Source organism: Phacochoerus africanus, chromosome 15, assembly GCF_016906955.1.
Source record: "Phacochoerus africanus isolate WHEZ1 chromosome 15, ROS_Pafr_v1, whole genome shotgun sequence".
In the NCBI taxonomy this organism is placed as follows: domain Eukaryota; kingdom Metazoa; phylum Chordata; class Mammalia; order Artiodactyla; family Suidae; genus Phacochoerus; species Phacochoerus africanus.
In genome coordinates this window covers 12764956-12786566 of record NC_062558.1, presented here as the reverse complement: position 1 = coordinate 12786566, position 21611 = coordinate 12764956, and the positions used below count along the sequence as shown (strand labels likewise).

At 36.6% G+C, this 21611-nt stretch overlaps 1 protein-coding gene across 11 annotated transcripts in view; it reads right to left on the bottom strand.

Moving 5' to 3' along the window:
• HMBOX1 (homeobox containing 1) overlaps positions 1-21611 on the bottom strand; it is a 203909-nt gene that overhangs the window by 181387 nt on the left and 911 nt on the right. The gene's annotated exons all lie outside the window — the stretch shown is intronic.

The window sequence follows — 21611 nt, the reverse complement described above, 5'->3', positions numbered from 1 at the left end:
TCTACATAAAATGTCCAGAAAAGGCAAACCTATAGTCACAAAAAGTAGATTAGTACTTGGCTGGCGTTGGGAATGGGAATTAAGTATAAAAGAGAATGAAAGATTTCACTGAAGTGATGAAAGTGTTCTATAAATGTGTTCATCCATTTATCAATTGACAGATATTTATATTGTTTCTACTTTTGTTTGAATAATGAATGCTACTATGAACATTTGTGTACAAATTTTTGTTTGATCATCTGTTTTCAGGTGATGTTTTGTTTAAGTCGACAAGTTTACTAGAAGTCATTGTATATACTTAATACAGTGAGTTTTATGCTACATAAAGCATACCTCAATATATATATATATATATCTCGTAAGTTCATGTTCTCTTTTCTGGTCTTCATGGGAGGCCCCTGTGGATGGGGTCACTTGAAGGTCAGGCCCCTGTGTGTAGTTTGCAGGAGCAATATTTCCTGTAAAAGAGAGCTTCCTAACCTAGGAGTAACTCCTAATACACAGAATTTGTATTCTCTTATATTTTAGAACAGTCCTTCTCAAAATGTCCTTACAGACCAATGCCAATCTATGTGCACAGTCATTATCTGAGACTGGTCCATAACTAAGTATTTAAAGAAGTTCAGACTATGTTTAGAAACTTTATCAAAAATAATATATCTGATGAATCTGATAATAAAGCATTTGGACTTGTATGCTGTATTTCTCTGGTTAGTATTTTCCATTTCTAATCATTCATTTTTACCGTATTTTAAAACAGTTAGCCAATGATTAAAAATAAAATGTTTAGACTTTTCCAATGTATATGCTTTTCCATTGTTCTACATACAATTAGGCCATCATACCTACCAGTGTAAGTCAAACTCAACATGCTTTCAAATGCTTTTTGTTTCAGCATGCTTTCAATGTTCCAACAACTCTGGTAGTATATTTATTAATACCAGGTTTTAGCATAATTCACATTTTATTTATTTATTTATTTTCTTTTTGCCTTTTCTAGGGCCGCTTCCCGCGGCATATGGAGGTTCCAGGCTAGGGGTCAAATCGGAGCTGTAGCCACCAGCCTACGACAGAGCCATAGCAAGGAGGGATCTGAGCCGTGTCTGCGACCTACACCACAGCTCACGGCAACGAAAGATTCTTAACCAACTGAGCAAAGCCAGGGATCGAACCCGCAACCTCATGGTTCCTAGTCGGTTCATTAACCACTGCGCCACGATGGGAACTCCCATAATTCACATTTTAATGGATATTCAGGTATTTTTCTGTTTTTATCAATAGATTTTGAAGTTTACAATTAAAAGACAAAAATGGAAGCTATATGTATATTTAATAAATGTCAATTTTCTTCCCCTTCCCTCAACTAAAAAAGGTTTCAATTAAAAAAATAAATAAACCTAGTCTTTGAACTTGGATCAATTACAATCCTAGGAAAGGTTCTATAAATCAAAACAAGGCAAGCTGATTATGTTTTCATTTTAAAATAAAAGTACAAACTAAACCAAAAATATGTTCCTATGCTCACTTGCAAATTAATACAAAAAAGATTTTTTTAACAGCATACAGAAGTGATTTTTTTTTTTTGGCAGCATATGGAAGTTCCCAGGCCAGGGGTCAAATCGGAGCTGCAGCTATGGCCTACGCCACAAGCATGGAAACACGAGAGCCAAGTTGCGTCTGCAACCTATGCTGCAGCTTGTGGCAACGCTGGATTCTTAACCCACTGAGTACTGCCAGGGGCTGAACCCATATCCTCAGAGACAACAATGGGTCCTTAACCCACTGAGCCACAAGGGGAACTCCAAAAAATGATATTTAAATAAATGTAAACTGATAACTACACATTATACATCATGATGCCCTAAATGTGTACCAATAAGTCAAATCCAGGCATTATAATGACTAAGCATATGTTATTAATGAAGAGATCTCTAGGAGAGCTTCATAATGCAAAGGGTCAGCAAATGGTTGGAAGACTGAAGACAAAAGTAGAAGAGTAGCTACCTAAGAACCCAAAGAGATGTTGAGCAGCCTGCAGAGACATACAACAAATCAATAATTGAACAAATAATTTTTATACTATCTGGATCACACTGTTTAGATAATGTACACTATACACTGAAGTAATAATGAAAACAAAAGATAAATACATTGAATTACTGTTAAAAATCTAGATTCGTCTACAGAAAGGAAGTCACTCAAATCCCCTGTGTCCATCACAAATTTATAATGTTAAAAAAAAAAAAAGAGCTCCCATCATGACTCAGCAGAAAAGAATCTGACTAGCATCCATGAGGACGCAGGTTCAATCCCTGACCTTGCTCAGTGGGTTAAGGATCTGGTATTGCTGTGAGCTGTGGTGTAGGTCACAGATACAGCTCAGATCCCACGCTGGAGTGGCTGTGGTGTAGGCCGGCGGCTGTAGCTCTGATTCAACCCCAACCTGGGAAACTACATATGTTGCAGGAGTGGCCCTAAAAAGCAAAAAAAAACCCAAAAACAAAATAAAAACAAATTTATAGAATTTGAGCAAAGTAAACTAGAAAGTTTCAGTTGTCTTTAGTAACAGAACAATGGAGAGAGTGTGAAACAAGGAGATAAGTTGTATCTTTGACTTCAAACCAGAACATTTTCCTTCTTTCATTTTGTTATTGAATATAAGTGATAAACCAGATTACTCCTGGTCCCTTCCTTTCAAGAATTCTACATTATAGCTAACAATGCAAAACATCTTCACCTACACAGATGGAATAAACTGCCCTGAAATATTTGCTATGCTTCTTCTAAATGGAACCCTATGTATGTGGTTCATTTAGAAAATAATCTTTTGTTTAAAAGAAATTAATTTCCCCCCAAATCCCTTTTAACTGTTTTCGAAATAATTCTGATAGTTTAAAACACATCTGACTTAAAATTTAGTATCTTGATCAGTTTGGAATTAGTTTGATAATCTATTCAAAACAATTATTTTCAAAAAGTTTTTCATAAGAATCTCATTATGCTTGAAAAGAGAGAGGAAATGGATAAGCAATGTTTAGATATTGAGTATTTTTAAAGTACTCAATATCTATAATATATTTTATAAATGTCATATAAGACAATTACATAAATATACAAATAATTTTTATATAGTGAATTTTGATTTTATTATATGAGCTTGAGGGTAAGGAATGATAATTTCAAAAATCTAGTTAACTAAGAGTTAACCCAGTTATGCTGCTCTAAGAAGTCTTTATCCTTCTCTTACTAAGTTTTCCTCAATAAAGAAATCCCGATCATTAGCAGAAAGTGCAGGAAAGAAGAACTAATGTTTTCTCCCAACAACTACAGAATTAGTAATTAACAACTTTAACAATCCTATGCTAATTCATTTTAATCCTCTAGCTCTGAGAAGATTAACCATCTATTCAGGCTCTATTTCCCACTGGGTTTTGGTTACTAGATAATTCATTAGGGTATCTAAAATGCCAGTTTCTGGATTTCTCTGATTAATATCTGATTAAATTCTAAATAACACCATTTATTGTGCAAATGAGTCAGCTTGCACAAGTTCATGTAGCCAAATTTTGCATGTTATCTGAAAATTAATATAATCAAAGCTGAAAAATGCTAGTAATGCAAAGATTAGAAATGTGTTAGAATCACACCTTAAATAGTAAAAAATGAGACATTCAGTTTAAGTATCTTAAAGAAGTATAAGAAATGTTTTGGTAAAAGGCAAGAGACTGGCTGATAGGGTTTAATATGTAAAGATCCAGATGAAGGTAATCTAGAAATACAGAAGACCAGTTAATCTGCTTAAAATAGAGATCTTTTAAATAGGATAACACCAGCTGGTCTTTGAAGCACATGCACAAAAATATGATTAAATATATTTCATGAGAGGGACTGGAACCCAGCAAAATAATTTAATAATTTCTAAATAGAATAGGCTTCCTGATTATCCCAATTACCCAAAGATCACTAAAATCCTATTACTAAAGCATATAAATCAAGAATGAAGAGTATTATTCTTTTGAAGGCTACCACTGGCATCTCCTCTTTCCTTTCTCCTCCATCATGTCCTCACAAATCCAACCAATTTGGGGCAAGACAAAACCTAATTGTAATATAACACTATACTGTGCTTGTAGGTTTTTTGTTTGTCTATTTTTGCTTTGTGTGTGTGTGTAGCTTTTGTTTGGGGGGCTTGTGGGGACTTAAGAATTAGTTTTCAGTTAACTTACTTTAAGACCAATTCTTTTTAATACAAAATTATTAAAAACGGAGTTCCCGTCGTGGCGCAGTGGTTAACAAATCCGACTAAGAACCATGAGGTTTCAGGTTCAATCCCTGGTCTTACTCAGTTGGTTAAAGATCTGGCATTGCCATGAGCTGTGGTGTAGGTTGCAGTCTCAGCTCAGATCCCGAGTTGCTGTGGCTGTGTTGTAGGCTGGTGGCTACAGTTCCGATTAGACCCCTAGCCTGGGAACCTCCATATGCCGCGGGAGCGGCCCTAGGAAAGACAAAAAGACAAAGAAAAAGAAAAAAGAAAAAGAAACTGAATTATTGAAAAGAAACTGAAGAATTTAACTCTTAGCCAGCCTACACTTAACCAACCTTCACAATCAATGCCTTCTAGATCCCCCTTCTAAAACAAAGTGACATGCAATACTAAAGGCTAACATCTCATATATTCCACTTGTGCCCACCAAGAGTGGACTAGTTTGTTCCTTCACTGTTCATATCAGTTGTTAAATTAAATTGTGGAATTTAATTATGAGCATAAAGAACAAAATGAGTATAAAGAATTGTTTCTATAAAAACTGAGTTGAAAAAATTGAATATTTTGGTATAATAGACAATTTACTTTAAAAATGCTGCTGAATTGGTTGTGGGTGAGACTACTGTAAAATATTAACATTTGACAGATTATAAGTGTCTTTAACATCTCTCTCCATTTTAAAGAAATCAAAACTTGAAATCATAAATACATTACGCTAAAAATCTGATGCAGGTGCCAGTCCGTGGATTTGTATACCAAGAAAAGGCCTTGTGGCCCTAGATAAATGTTTCCTGACCCCAGCACTATGGACATTTTGGACTAGAGAATCCATTGGAGATGGGTGCAGGGGTGGAAAACAATACTACTCTGTGAATTAAGAGATGCTTAGCAGCATCCCCGGCTTCTCTACCACCCACTCAATGGCAACAGCAGCACCCCACGATAGTTTTAGCAATCAAAATGTCTCCAAACATTGCTAAATATCCCCAGGGAGTAAAATCATCCCATTGAGAACTATTGTCTTGTATCAAACAAGTAAAATATATGGCATGTATATTTATATTTTTTCATTAAAGTAAAATGTTTAAGTAATTGACTTTTAAAGGTTTTTTGCTATAGCCAATTTTTCTAATTAACTGATCAACTACTACTTCAGAATAATGGCTTCTCTATATATAACAGGAAGAAAGGAAAAAAACAATCCTTGAATTGGTAAGGTGCCAAATAAGACAGCTTTACTTTATATATGATGATATTCCCATTTTTTCCACATCTTTTCTGAGATCCAGACAGAAGCACAGAATTACTGAATAAGTCAGAGCAGGGAGAGAAGGAGGCAGCAGCAGCAAAGGAGAAAAAAAGAAATTTAAGAAACAATTTCCAGATGTTTAGAAGTGCGGCATAAGGAGAAAGCTTTTTATTTCTTGACTATATAGTCTTATTCACTGCAACATTGTCTGAAGGCCTATTCATATCAGTCAAGAAAGGTTCCTATGCATAAACTCCAAAAAGCTTAAATGTCTACTAGGTGAATGGTTATAGCAAATTATGATTCATTAATTTATGATGTTCAAAAATATGGGAGTCTTTATGTAGTCATGTTGTTAAATAAAAATAAGATGGAGTATGATACAATTATGTAAGTAGTTGGAAATATGATTTATACATACAAAGAAAATGATTACAGTAAACCAAATTGATGGCATTTATCCCTGATGTGTTGTATTTCCCATAATTGACACAACAACATTTCCTTCATACATGCTATTCTAGAACTTTGTCACTCCCCCATCAAAAGGTAAAGTATGCGTCCTCTGCTCTTGAACCTAAGCAGGCTAGCATGACTGCCTGGATAAGTAACACTGTGTGATTCCCAAGGCTAGGACATAAAAAGTGATATGCCTGGCTTTCTTTCTCTTTTGGGACACCTGCCTTTGGAGCCAAGGTACCATTTAAGAAGTCCAGCTATTCTAAAGTCACCATACTGGAGAAATCACAGAGACCAACAGAGATGCCTAAGAAGCCACAGCTACCCCAGCCTTCAGTTCTATGAGCTCTCCCAACTTGGGCATCAGACACACAAGAGGTCTAGTCTTCAGAAAACCCCAGATTAGCAATCCCAAGGGAGAACCACTTAACTGAGCCAATTCCCAGAACCCTGACAGAGGAAAATAAAATGATCATTGTTGTTCTAACTACTATATTTTAGAAAGGTTTTTCGTCTGTTTTGTTTTGTTTGTTTTTAATGAACAACAGACAGAAACCAGGGTAGAATTTGTTGGGAAGAAGAGCGGGCAGCCACACTTGTTATTTTATATATGCTTTTCCATTGCTTGGATTCTTTCTATATAATAACTTCATAATTGCAATTTTTAAGTCCTTAGTCTCCTGCTGTTCCAGTAAATTAAAAAAGGGGAAAAACTGGCGTTCTCTTGTGGAGTTACAGATCCAGCCAGCATTGTCACTGCAGCAGCTTCAGTCATTGCTATGGCGTGGGTTCAGTTTCTGGCCTTGGGAACTTCCATGTGTCACAAGTGTGCCCCCCTCCCCGCAAAAAGAAGTTAAAAACTGAGCTTAGCCTCCAAAGACAGTGAACCTAAAATTCCTACCTATCATCTACTCAGACCATTCTTAACCACTGTCATTAGCATCAGCATCAGTAAAAGTATGTCAGGAACTTAGACTCAGCAATCTATCAGGTGCTAATTACTATTTTTAAGAATGGATTGGAAAAATTACTGAACCAAGAATAACTCAGGTATAGTACTCAAATCTGTACCTTAGGGTTAAGTCCTCCTTCCAATCCTATCAAAACCAAACTGTGAGCTTCCTAAAGTCTAGGCCTATGTCTTACATAATATGTAATCAGCATTTAGTTAGATGAATGAGACATACTAAATGAACTATGGAGAGACAAGAATGCAGAGACGGATAAGCCAATAGAAGACACAAGGATTTTACACTTCAACTAGGAATCCAATTCATAGACATGAAATGAAAACTAAAATATTTAAAATGTGATATACTTAAAAATAAATACAAAAAAAATTATGTATACTAGTAACTGCGCACATAAGGGTAACATATACAGAGGAATGACTGGTCCATATGTGACAAGGTTCACTGGAAAATGCTTCCTCAGAGAAAAGGCTTTAAATGGGTTTTATTAAGAAGGTTTTAACTGGCAAGATAAGAATATACAAATCTATTAAGTGCAGAAAGTAGCAAATACCAAGAAATAAAGGCTCAAAACATTTAGCAGGAAGAAAGGTACTAGAGACATTTTAGGAATAAGAAAACAGAATGCTAGTAAGAGAGGAAAGAAAATGTTAGAAAACCTTAAAAAAGCACAAGCATTAAAAACTGGAATATAACACAATTCAAACAAAGGTACTTTTAAATGACTTGATGAAAAGTGTTTGATGAAAATTATTCTAACAGTTCTATGCACCATGGAATAGAGTGGAGAAGAGGCAGGAAGACTGGTTTTACTGCTGCAATCATCTCAGCAAGAAGTGATGAGGACGGCAACTATAGATGTAAAAAGGAAGAGAATGATCTGAAAGAAATGACGGTGAAAGAATCAGCAGAACGTTGATGATAAATGAGATGGGAGAGGATGGAGAGAAGTATGAAAAGGAAAGTACTAAAGGGATGATTTAAAGGTTTTCCATGTATGAAGTCTAAGACGAGAGGTAAATTTTAACAAGAAAGGAAAATGATGATGGAAGGAAGAAGACCTAGGTAGAAACAATTTTAACTAAAAAGGAAATGGCCATTTTTATTAAACGCAACTAAGGCCTGCCAAAAGATATTTGAGAAAAACAAATCAACGAACAAAAAGTAAGTTAGCTAGGAAGGCGTTAACTTGCAATGTATGAGGATTTTATTTATAGAGATGGGTAAATACCTTAGAAACAGAAGCACAGGCCAACTAATAAGACAGTAAGGTGTGCCTTAATCTAGGCAAACCACTATTCTAAGCGCTTTACAATACTGCCTAACATGCTCACAACAATCCTATGATATAGGTACTACCATTTATTTCCAGTTTACTGGTAGAGAAACTGAGACACGGAAAGCTTTATGTGAAGTTACACAGTAAGTAACAGAGGTCCAATTTGGGCACCTGGACAGTCTGGCTCCAAAGTCCATGTTCTCAACCAGCTCAATATTCTAGGATTAATTAAAACACTGACAAGAGTGATGACAGACCTGAAAAAAAAAGTTGAGTAATTAAATTTGTGAGGGCAAAGGTTCAAGAGATCGTTGCTATACAAAAGAGCATACTATGAAAAAAATTTTGCTTAATAGATCCAGAAACTATAATAGGAGACAATCTATTAGGGAAAAATGGGGAGGGGGCACTGCCTTAAGAATTTATACGTAAAAATACAAAAGTTAAGAAAATGAACTGATGATATAACTCTAAAAGACTAGATGTCTGGGCATAATACTAACCATTAGGTATAATGTCTAGCAAAACTGCCTTGCTTAACCAAAACTATCCTCGCGGCACAATTTAGTGACTTAAACAGTTAAAGAGGATGTATATGAAGTGTTTAACATATGCAGGCATGTGTCAGAGAAGAAACATTTCAAGTTACAAACAGGTACTTAAGATTTCTGAGCATTCTACCATAGAACCAAGCACTTTAGTTGGTCCTCAGTAGGTATTATGCTATGTCCATGCATTTTTTAAATGTTCTGAGGAGCACATTATTAGAATTATCTGCTATACTTATGAAGGATGTATATTCCTCGGCCCATCTAAGATTTTAGGAATCTGGGGGTGGAGCTCAGGAAACTAAAATTTTAATACTCTTTTCAGGTAATTCTTTTGCACAAAAGTTGTACTGCCTCCTTCCTCTGTTGCAGCATGTGTTACAAGTAAATACTCCCCAACTACTACTCTCTGCAGCTTTTGTACTGACTCAGATCTAGGTTCTTTCATTGCCTGTGCTTGACTTGTGCTTATTTCTAAAATTTTGGTCTTGATTTGGTAACATAATCAGATCTGGCTTTGGAGTTTTTAGCCTTGAAATTCATATCAACTCCAATACTGAACAGGGGAAAAACGGTCTTTCCCTGGCATCATGGATCTTCTGTTAAAAATAACATATGGTGTTGACTGGACATTGGACTGACTCAACATGTCAATTCCTTTAAAGATTTTTTAATTTTTAAGTATAGTTAATTTAAAATGCTGTGTTAGTTTCTGGTGTACAGCAAAGTGATTTAGTTACATATATATAATTTTTCATTTTAAGAGATTATAAAACATTGAATATAGCTCCCTGTGCCATACAATGAGACCTGTTGTTTATCTATCTTATATATAGTAGCCTATATCTGCTAATCACAAATTCCTAATTAATCCCTCCCCCCTTTTCCTCTTTGGTAACCATAAATTTGTTTTCTATGTTTACAAATCTGTTTCTGTTTTGTAAATAAGTCTAAAACATAGTTTAGATTCTATATATGTGATATCATATATTTGTCTTTGCTAGACTTAATTAGTATGATAATCATGGGGTTCATACATCTTGTGGCAAATGGCATTATTTCATTCCTTTCTATGGCTGACTAATATTCCATTGTGTGTGTGTACATACACACACCCTATTTTCTTTATTCATTAATTTGTCAATGGATGTTTAGGTTGCTTCCATGTCTTGGCAATTGCAAATAGTTCTGCTATGAACAGTGGGGTGCATGTATCTTTTCAAATTAGTTTTCTCCAGATACATGCCCAGGAATGTTATTGCTGGATCATACAACAACTCTACTTTTAATTCTTTTTTCTTTCTTTTCTTTTTGCTTTTTGCTTTTGCTTTTTAGGGCTGCACCCGGGGCCTATGGAGTTTCCCAGGCTAGGGGTCAAATCAGAGCTACAGTCACTGGCCTACACCACAGCAACAGCAATGCCAGATCCTTAACCTGCTGAGTGAGGCCAGGGATTGAACCCACATCCTCACGGATACTAGTCAGATTCGTTTCTGCTGAGCCACAATGAGAACTCCCTACTTTTAATTTTTTACTGAACCTCCATACTGTTCTCCACATAGGCTACACCAATTTACATTCCCACCAATAGTGTAGGAGGATTCCCTTTTCTCCATAGCCTCTCCAGTATTCAACATGTCAACTCTTATGTTACTAGATCTATGTTAAAGAAGATGCTCACTACTACAGACTGAGCATCTGAATACCTGATTATTGACTCTAAAGTAAAAATACAAATGTTCTGTCTTTGTCTGATTTACCACAAATGCTTATCAAGTTTGAAGGATATTTTCTAAGAGGATAGTCATCACTATATAGACAGACAGCGTCTATGAGAATGCTCCAGTTTCTGGAACTGAGTTCTTATAAGATGTCTCTTGACTCCAACAATGGGAAAAAAGGTAGCCAAAAGGCTGTCTACTGATATGATGTGGAACTGAAAAAAAAAGAGCCTCTTTCTTCAACAAGGGGTGCTCTATGATAGCAGCAACTAGGATCCTGAAAGAAGGGCTTCTAGGTACTTTCTTGCTTTAGCAGATCTATGATTCAGATTCTAGAGAGGGAACATCCACGTCTTTAGTGTTACCTCTGGTTGTCTTTCCTTAATGCTGGCTAATTCTATAGTCCTACTGTGTCATCTTTCTGGTTTACCTGAAGTGACTAACATAAAAAGCTAACACTAAACTATACTGGGAGACTTCTGCCATTTCCTGAAAATTATTTGATCCTTTAAGAAAAGGATTAAATTCAATTCAATCTTTGTATCTCATAGTACCTACACATGCACTGCTAGACTTGACATGTTTAGATGAATGCCCTGTCCAGTCCCTACAAAAGAATCATCCTTATGTAAACCACCAAAAATCATTAGCCTTTTCCCTCCTGTGCCTACCCACCAAGGTCATGGAATAGGAATAGACATTTAACTCATGATCATACAGTGCATTCAGATTCCTCTCTTGCCAACTGAACTAAAAGAAACATGCTGCTGACATCAGGAGGTAAGCTTTAGTTGAAAGAGCAATTCAAGTCAAGAACACAGCAAACCAAATCTACCTGTAAGTCAAAGTTATGGAGAAGCAGAAACTATGAAAAACTATAGTAAGACAAACAGAAGTGAAAGAGAGAATTAGGAAAGGTAGATGAAGCAGACACATAAATAAGACAAGAAACCATATATTCTCAAAATGAGAGCCAGGGAGACTAGCTTCTTAGATCCTGACAGTTCTCTCACTTGCACAAGGTCTAGTTCATCAATCTAAAAGAGCTGGATCCCTACAACAATCTCTCCTTGAAGCCACACAGTTCCTGATTAAAAGCACTATTTATTTTAGAAGTTATACCAAGATATATAAAAAGTTGGCAATGGATAAATCCAAAAAGAAAAAAATTGTACCAGGAAGAAAGTCAAATCTCAGATGGCCAATAAGTTCTCTAAAAATGAATCTGACATATCAGGAAGTACCACCAATATTTACTATATTCTTATCAATGAAACAAATTAAAATTGACATTTTCAAAGCAAATTATCAGTGTCGACAAAAAAATTGTCTCAATTCCAAAGGAGACAAAAACCACCTGATAGGAGATGGGATTAAGATGGCAGAATAGAAGGACTGAAACTCAACTTCTCTCCATAAAAACAACAAAATTACAACCAAATGCTGAACAACCTTCAATCAAATGGACTGGAAATTTTCAAAAAGATATCCTACTCTAGAAGACAAAGGAGGCCACATCAAGAGGTAGGAGGGGCAATTACACGACATAAGCAACCCCATACCTCCTGGGTGGGAAGCCCCACAGACTGGAAACTAACTGGTTCACAGAGACTCACGTACATGAGTGAGAGTTCTGGGCCCCATGTCAAATCCCCATGCCTGGGGATCTGGCACTGGGAGAAAGAACCCCTGGAGCAACTGGCATTGAAGGCCAGTGGGGCTTGTGCTCAGGAGCTCCACAGGACTGGGGGAAATGGAGACCTCATTCCTGAAAGGCACACACAGACTTTCACATGCACTGGGTCCCAGGGCAAAGGAAAGTCTCCATAGGAATCTGGGTCAGACTTGACTGCAGTTCTTGGAGGACCTCCTGGGAAAACAGGGGTGAATGTGGCTTGTTGTGGGGGAAGGACATTGGAAGCAAAGCTCTTGGGAATATTCATCAGCATGCCTTTTTCTGGATGTAGCCATTTTGGGAAAATCTGGCCCCACCCATCAGCGCTGAGAAGCCCCAGGGCAAACAACAATCCAGGTGGGATCACAGCCCCACCCATCAGTAACAGGCGGCCAAAAGACCCCCCAGGCACACAGCCACAGCCGCCTCTAATCCCACCCAGAGACCAAAACCACCTGATAAATCTCTTCTGTTGATATTTATTATTTATTTATTTACTCTTTTTAGAGTCTCACCTCCCAGGCTAGGGGTTGAATTGGAGCTGCAGCCACTGGCCTACACTACAGCCACAGCAACACCAGATCCAAGCCCCATCTGTGATTGACACCTCAGTGCACAGCAACACCAGATGCTTAACCCAAAGAGTAGAGCCAGGGAACAAACCCAAGTTCTCATGGATACCAACAGTGTTTGTTACAATTGAACTACAACAGGAACTCCTGTTAATATATTTGAAAATATTTTGTAAGCCTGTTTAGTGCAGACCTTTGTTGTTTGAGGTCTGTAATAACCAGGAGTACATTGGATTAATAGCCTCATCTTTGAAGACAGGCTTTATTAACTCACAGCTGATAAAGGGAGGCAAAGGTCAGTGCTATCACTAGCCTTTAACTTGATGGTCCTTCTTTGTAACTAGATTAACAAAAATAATTTTTACCACTTTTTTCCTCTAAAGATATCTTCTCTGAAAACAATCTTTGAACCGACTTTCTCTGAAGACAGTTCCCTCACAACAAATCCAAAATACAACTAAAACATGAGCTCACAATGAATTAAAAAACAAGTTTGCTTCAACACTGTCAAAGACCAAACATCAGAACAACAACAATTTTGTCTAATACAGATTCTGGCATAATCTTCTCTGGCAAGAAATATAACACTTAAGCCTTGATTCATTTAAACCACACAAATTTTCAATATTATTGTTAACTTTTACAAAAAAAGTTCAATAGAAACTAATTTTATAAATCTTCAACTTGAAGGACATAGGCCTGGGCCCTGTCAACATTCCACAGCGCAGGTGTAATGTAATCAACTGGGCACCTAAGCCTCCCTGGCTGCCTGCCCCCTTCCTTAGAGAACAAAGTTAGCTGATAAGGAGAACTGCAGTTGCTACATGGTTACTCATCTAACCACCTCTTTGGCACCAGCATAAACTGCCTGCTTCAAGTCAGGAAATATGGCCCTTACCCTAAGTCGTTACTATTTAACCTAAACACTATTACTAGTTAAGGTTTAAAGTAACTTAACCACCAGCTTTGCTTCTGTACCCCTGCTTATGCATGCGTGCCCCCTCCCAACCTGGATGTAAGTTTGCCTTTATAAACACAGTGGGTTTCTTTGTTCAGGGCTTCACACTCAAGCTGCTTTTAGGCAGTGTGTGGCCCTGGCCAGTAATAAAGACTCCTAATTTGGCTTTTTTTCTCTGTTGGAGTGGTCTCTGTTCTTTCACCACACAACAAACTAAGTAAAGCTTGCCAATTTTTAAATTCTTACAAGAAAGTTTAATTGGAATTTTCCATAAAATCTTTTAAGATGTGCCAAAAGAATTTCCAAACTACTACAAAAGGCAAAAGAGTGAAATTAATGATCCAATAATTGGTATCTTTCTCCATAGTTATACTGACAAAACAAAAGAATTTGTGAGTAAGAGGATTCATTTAATCTCTAAAAGATTAGTTCTGTATTTTGATTGTGGTGGTGGTTACAGAATTCATAGATGTGATAAAATGGCATAGAACTACACACACACACATAATGTCAATTTCCTGGTTTTAATATTGTACTAAAGTTATGTAAGATGTAACCATTATGGGAAACTGGGTGAAAGGTGTAGGGCCCTCTCTACTATTTTGCAACTTCCTGTGAATTTATAATTATTTAAAGTTTAAAAGTAAATAAATAAACAACTTTTAGTTGAATTAATGATAAAAACATACCATATAAATAAAAAAATTAACCTAAATACCCTGTTCAGCAGACAAGAAAACTGAGACTTAAACCAGGTAATACACACCACCTTTCATGGTCAAAAAAGACTAGAGGCACTTAATTGATTTACTGTCGACTAAGAAATTTAAAAGTAAGCAATCACTGTGGTCATTAGCAATATCTTATTTTACAAAAGAAAATCAGGTCAATTGGTGCTTGTGTTGCATTAAAATGCAAGCAATATTTTTTAAAAAACTATAAATTATATTATTATACATTTAGTTATTATACTTTATTTAAAGGAAAGAACTTCTAAAGGGAAAAAAAAACCTCTCAAAAGAAATTTATATTTAACCTTAGAACTTCCATATTCAGAGAAGAATGAGTTCACTGAAAAGCATGGTATAGGAATTCCTGTTGTAGCTCAGCGGGTTAAGAACCTGACTCATAAGATACAGCTTTGATCCCTTACCTCACTCAGTGGGTTAAGGATCCAGCGTTGCCACAAGCTGTGGTGCAGGTTGCAGATGCAGCTTACATCTGGCATTGCTGTGGCTTAAGCCAGCAGCTGCAGCTCCAATTTGACCCCTAACCTGGGAACTACCATATGCTGCAGGTGCAGCTCTAAAAAGGAAAAAAAAGAAAAAACATGGTACAGTATTCCAAATAAATAAGATCATGCCATCTTTACAGGGAGGTCTTCAGCAGACAACAAGGTATACAGCAACCAGACAACAAAGTGCACAGCAATTATTCTTGTTCTGAATGGTTCTAACATAGCTACAATGTAAAACTAAACACAGGCAATCTTTGATTTCAGAAAATGGATTTTCAACCAAATAAAGATAATATTCAGAATAGCTACTTTCAAGTTCTCCACAATGAACAATTATGTTCATGAAGTTGCAAATGCTGGCTAAATTAGCAGTTGCAAACTACAGTCATAATACAGTCTCCTGCAAAAATTACATTGTAAAGTCTGAACTGATACCTTAGCTGTCATCCTGTTTCCTCGATACAATTATTTTGGGTAACATTTATCTTTATGAGATTCAGTTTGATTAAAAACAGGACACTCTTTCTCCTCCTTGAGAAAAATGAGACATAGTTATAAATCACCATATGTATATATCTACCACGTGGTAAAATCAACTGAAGTGGTGGCGCCACCCAACCTTGAGTATAAACATTAGCATGTAGGAATTCCCGTCGTGGCTCAGGGGTTAATGAATTGACCAGAAACCATGAGGTTGCGGGTTCAATCCCTGGCCTTGCTCAGTAGGTTAAGGATCTGGCATTGCTGTGAGCTGTGGTGTAGGTCACAGACACAGCTCGGATCCTGCACTGCTGTGGCTCTGGCACAGGCCGGTGGCTACATCTCTGATTAGACCCCTAGCCTGGGAACCTCCGTATGTCACGGGAGCGGCCCTAGAAAAGGCAGAAAGACAAAACAAAAAAACAAAACAAAACAAAATTTAGTATGTAAATAAAACAGATGTATGTCTAAAATGGCTTCCAGATCATATAATGCAACTATTCAATTGTCTAATAGCAATGTATAGAAAACATATTCCCTAAAATGGAATGAGACTTCAGATTTGTGGGGGGGGGGAGTGAAAAGAACTACACAAAGTTAATAGGACTTTAATGAAGTTAGAAAAAAAGATGAACAAGGGGAAATCTAGGTAAGCAATATTAAAATGGATTAACATGGCTAGAAGAGTGAATTTTAAAATTGTAGCCTGAATTAGACAATAATTTAACTAATATTACTTTTTACTTTGGGAGAAAAAAAAATTTGAAGCCACAGCAACAGAACATAGAAGTATTCTTTACAAAGCAATATACTCCACAGTTTGCAATTCTTTACTTTTGAAGACACTAACAACTACAACCCTCACAGACTACACCCAACCCTCCTTCTAATCTATGCTAAAGAGGCTTGTTTGGCCTACTAGTAGTTTGGCAAGACTAAGGTATGAGGTCTAGGATCTATAATGATAAAATATAAGGCAGGAACCAGAACATGAAATATTGGTATAACATGACAATTATATAGTTAATATTTATGATACAACAGAGCATTCTAACGACTAAAAATCACTCTAAGGGCTCACAATAATCCTATGAAGTAAGGACTATTTATTCCCATCCAACAGATGAGGAAACTCAGGCAAGACAGATTAAATGATGTGCATAAGGTCACACAGCTAGTAAGTGGCAGAGCCAAGGTTTGGATATGGTAGAATGACAGTTTGGATTTCTCTGAAAGGCTAAGGAGCCAATGAATGATTATAAGCCAAGTATGACCAACAATCAAAATCATATTTTCTTTTAGCAAGATCTCTCAGGTAGAAGTGAATAAATGACAGAGAAAAAAAACTGAAAAGTAGAAAGATTAGTTAAGAGAATAACACGGAAAGATGGAAATGATGAAGGCCTAAATTAAAGGAATAGCAATAGAACAAAAATAAGTGAATAGATAGATACAAAGGATAAATCAATTTGACTTCACAACTGGAAAAGGGAGAGTGAGGTCGATTCCAAGGCCTCACTGACTAGGTCCAAGTCAATAGCTTCATGTTTTAATAATACTATTACTTTATCAAAATCTTAAAGCAGAAAGGTTTAGCATTAAATCATCCTCATTTCAGCAACAGCCACAGCTTCTGACTTTCCATTGTGAAAAATGTAACTATATAACTTAAAATTACTGCCACTTGGCAACTCCATACTAATTGTTTAATATGCATACAAGAAAGAGAGCCATTAAACGTTTTTGATAAACTGCATGCAAACCATCACTGAACATAAGATGGACAGAGAAGCTACAGAGGATCTGCGAAATTTAGTAAACATTCCTATCATCAGCACTCTAAATTTAAGAAAAATCTAAACGGCCTTTAAATGGATTAGAATCATTTCATCACTTATAGAAAGGGTCTGTAGACACTTAAGATCCAAAAAAAGTAAAATAACTCATAACTTTAAAGTTAAATCAGCTATGTTCTTTTTTCTCTTATTTATAAATGTAAACAAGCAAACAAAAACCCTACTACCCTTATAGCCCAAGCCAAAGAGCTGTAAAATACTGCATTAGGATTACAATAACCACTAGAAAAACTTACTGTAACTTCATTACCACTGTAAGCATAAAACTATGCTAAAGCCAGGGCCTTCCAGTAACTAAAACGCTCTTGGAAAGTATCCAAAACAATGTTATAGTAAATTTCCAACTTGTTTCATCTGAGATCAAGAAAAACAAGTTATCTAAAGCACTGGGTTATATTTAAACAGGCTCTAACTAAAAAGTTGGATATCAAATAATCACTTGGAAAAAATCTTTATACTCTTTACTCAGGCTAGCATGGCATCTTGGGGGAAAGGTGCCTAGGAATCTAGGATCTAAATCACATATTACTGAATATTATTTAGAGAAAATTTTCAATACCAGTGGCCTTGAGAGAAATAGATTTTGGCAGAATCTGTTAAAAGCACTGTTTGCAGTGATAGTGAAAATCTTCATAGCTTCTATAGTGGACAACACATGGTAGTGCTTAGTCTGGTTTTTAGCTTGAGCCACTGTTTATAGAGTTTCCTGCTATTTACGGTTCAGAGTCCTCTTTTATGAGTTGCATGTCTAATAGATATATACCAATTTCATATACAAACATAAAGGTGTTGTGGGGTTTTTTTTTGTCTTTTTAGGACTGCACCTGCGGCATATGAACGTTCCTTGGCTAGGGGTCAAATTGAAGCTGTAGCTGCTGGCCTACACCACAGCCATAGCAATGCTGGATGGGAGCGGTATGTGCAACCTACACCACAGCCCACGGACAATGCCAGATCGTTAACCCACTGCGTGAGGCCAGGGATCGTACCCATGTCCTCATGGATGCTAGTCGGGTTCATTAACTGCTGAGCCAGGACTGGAACTCCTAAAGGTGCTTTATATATGTGAGTGCATATGTAAATACATGACACGAGACAAGCCATGATTTCCATTCATAGACAACTTTTTTTTATAAAGTTCTACTAAATTAAGAAGTAAAAGCCAAGAGTTAAAGAGAAATATACAGCCAAATAGCAAAAGGAGCTATAAATTTAATTCTGGAAGCCAAAAAACAAAAACAAAACCCTAAATAAAGCTGGTCCACAAAACAAACAAGCTCAACACATTTTCACTGAGCATTTTAAAATTTAATCTATATTCATATTTTTAAAAGTTGAGAAGTACACCAACTTTCATGTATGAAAAATGACATTCTAAGGTAAATTTCCAATTCCAAGAGAAATAATTCAAGTTTAAAGGTCTGTATACACAAGTAACAGAAGAGCTGCAAAGAAATGAATAGAAAAAGCAAAATGGGGTATTACAGGAAACATGGAAGCTATCTGAAACATTACAAATGGGATGGACTTAACAAACAAAAAATAAAAAATGAACAAATAAGCATAAATATTCCCAGTGTGTTTACTATCTTCCAAAACAAGCCAAGCCATGCCATGCCATCCCAATCAATACTTGCCATAAAAATTGCCATTAATTGGTTACTTCTATTTTTTAAAGTGATGAAACAGTGAAAGGTTTCTTGCAATATATTTATAAGTTACCAATACTGAGCTATTAAGTTTCTATTAGTGATGTTTCAACTAAAGATTTGTGCTAGGAGTTCCTGTGGTGGCGCAGTGGTTAACAAATCTGAGTAGGAACCATGAGGTTGCGGGTTCGGTCCCTGCCTTTGCTCAGTGGGTTAAGGAACCGGCGTTGCCGTGAGCTGTGGTGTAGGTCGCAGACTCGGCTCGGATCCCGCGTTGCTGTGGCTCTGGCGTAGGCCGGGGGCTACAGCTCTGATTCGACCCCTAGCCTGGGAACCTCCATATGCCGCGGGAGCGGCCCTAGAAATGGCAAAAAGACAAAATAAATAAATAAAGATTTGTGCTGAAAAGACTGAAATCTATGTGTACAGCAGTGAAAAATGAAGCCTCACTAAAGACATTTGATATAAAGCTGACCCCTAAAGGCTTCCTGATGCACATTTGCAACCACAGTATTCACAATATGTAATACACTAAACTAGCAACAGATTGGTTAAAAACAATCCGGAATTTTAACTTCCCATTAGACAGGCAACATTTTTAGAAGCAATCATATTAAATAAATGTCCTTCACAGTTACGGGATGAAATTTTAAGCTGGACAGGCACCAATGCTCTAATTTTCTACTTTTTTCGTAAACCATATGACTTCCACATGCTGAGAATGTTTTATGCTTCAACCTGCAGTAAAGGCTTTACATCATTTTCATGCTCAGTGCCTAAAATGCAACAGAATCACCCCATCAAATGCAAGGAATATATCTAGTTTCAACACAACCACTAGTTAGAAAAAGTTTAATGAATGCTTTTCCCAGCAAGTAACTTTGCATTTCTGTGGAAGAAAACAAACAAAAATTAAATCCGAGGTGAGGGTGGGTGGAAGAGAAAATATCCTCATATTTTAACATTTTTCCAACTCAACAAACATTTTAATTTTTTTCTAAAATAATTATGAAACATTTTAAAACACAATGTTTAATGGACTCTTTCAGCAAAAAAGCATTCTATTAATAGTTATATAGGATTTTTCTCCATTTTTTTACAAGGTAACATGTCAGGCTAAAGCAGAAGGTTAAAACAAATAATTCTGTAAATCCTAGTCTGTAACAAATTAAAAGCTCAGCTTTGTATCAACATATTGTATATTCTAAATTTGAGATTTAGAAAACATCAAATTTTTTTCTATTCAGGTCAATCTAAATATATATGCTACCTCATGCTTATAGTCAGCTTATCTGTGAATGACCAACTGCACAAATTTCAAATCAAAGGTTATAAAATGTACCATAAAATTACACACTATGTTACTTTTTCAGTTTTTATGGAATCTAAGATCCTTAACTGATAGGTTCAAGAATTGGTAAATTTGGAGCCAAATTATGTAAATACATTAAATTATCAGCAGTTGAAAGATAAATCATGCCAATTCCTTTATTAAACGTCCATTACACTAAAAATATGTTATAAAAGAATGGTTATTGAAAAATTATATTTCAGACTGAAGGAAGTACAAAATATATTATCTTAAATTCTCCTGGTGTAATGTTATTAAAAAGACTGTGAGAAACAAGAGATGTTGCAATCCTTTCCTTTATAACTCTAACTGAAACTCGAAAAAAAATCAGAATTCAAATTTTCCAAACTTGACTTACACACATTAACTCAACTAGATCTAACTTAGTTGTGCTATTTTAAAATAAGTGTAATGCAAAGCACCTCAATCTTGATGTGATAATTACCTGTGGAATGAATGCAAAATAAAAACAAATGCAGTTCCTTTTCACTGAATGATGTATTTTAGAGCACGACCACAGAAAGCACGACCATATAGCACAAGCTAAACAAACAGGCGCAGGAGGCATCCAGGAAGAGAAATGTACCACGCCAAGAAAGAAAGGAAGAAATGAAGGAAGGAAGGAGGGAAGGGAGGCAGGCGGGCAGGCAGGTGGAGAAGGCAAAGGTTTCAATACCTGCAGAATCCCAAAGAAATGAACTAGTCACATCTACCCTATATGATACAGAGGGTTTTTAAAGCTCCGAGGTAAATAAAAGCAATCACTTTTTACCAGCATTCAACTTTACATAGTATAGTATCTTTAATGCTAACTGCATTCTCCCCCTCACTCACCCAATGTTTCCTGTCTTTCCCACACCAGGTTTCAAACAAATGCGAGACAGAACAGGGTGGGGTAGAGGAAAAATACAAGCAGCGCCTTTCAGCGATCCCCCCCCCGCCCCGGACCCCCAATAATTTCCAACAGTTTCTCCCACTACGAAAATAAATCGCCCTATCTCAGGATATACAACAGTTATTCTGTGTCTTCAGTTGACACCCAAAAAGAGACGCGTACACATACCAGCACTCTCGACCCCCGCCCCACGCCCCCGAATGTTAACTAGTGTTTAATCTACTGAACACGAAGACGGCAACGAGATCCCTCCACCTACTGTTTCGGGGTAAGGGTGGGTGGAGGACTCGTTTCAAAGTAGCCCCAACAGTGTAACCAAAACACGGTTCCGGAATAAAATATTAAGAACACTTTTCCTTTCCCACCTAGCTACCGACTTCGGGATGCAAAAAGCCATCCACACAGCATCTCACGTCTACAGTGCTCCTGCCCTGAGTTTGGGGTTGG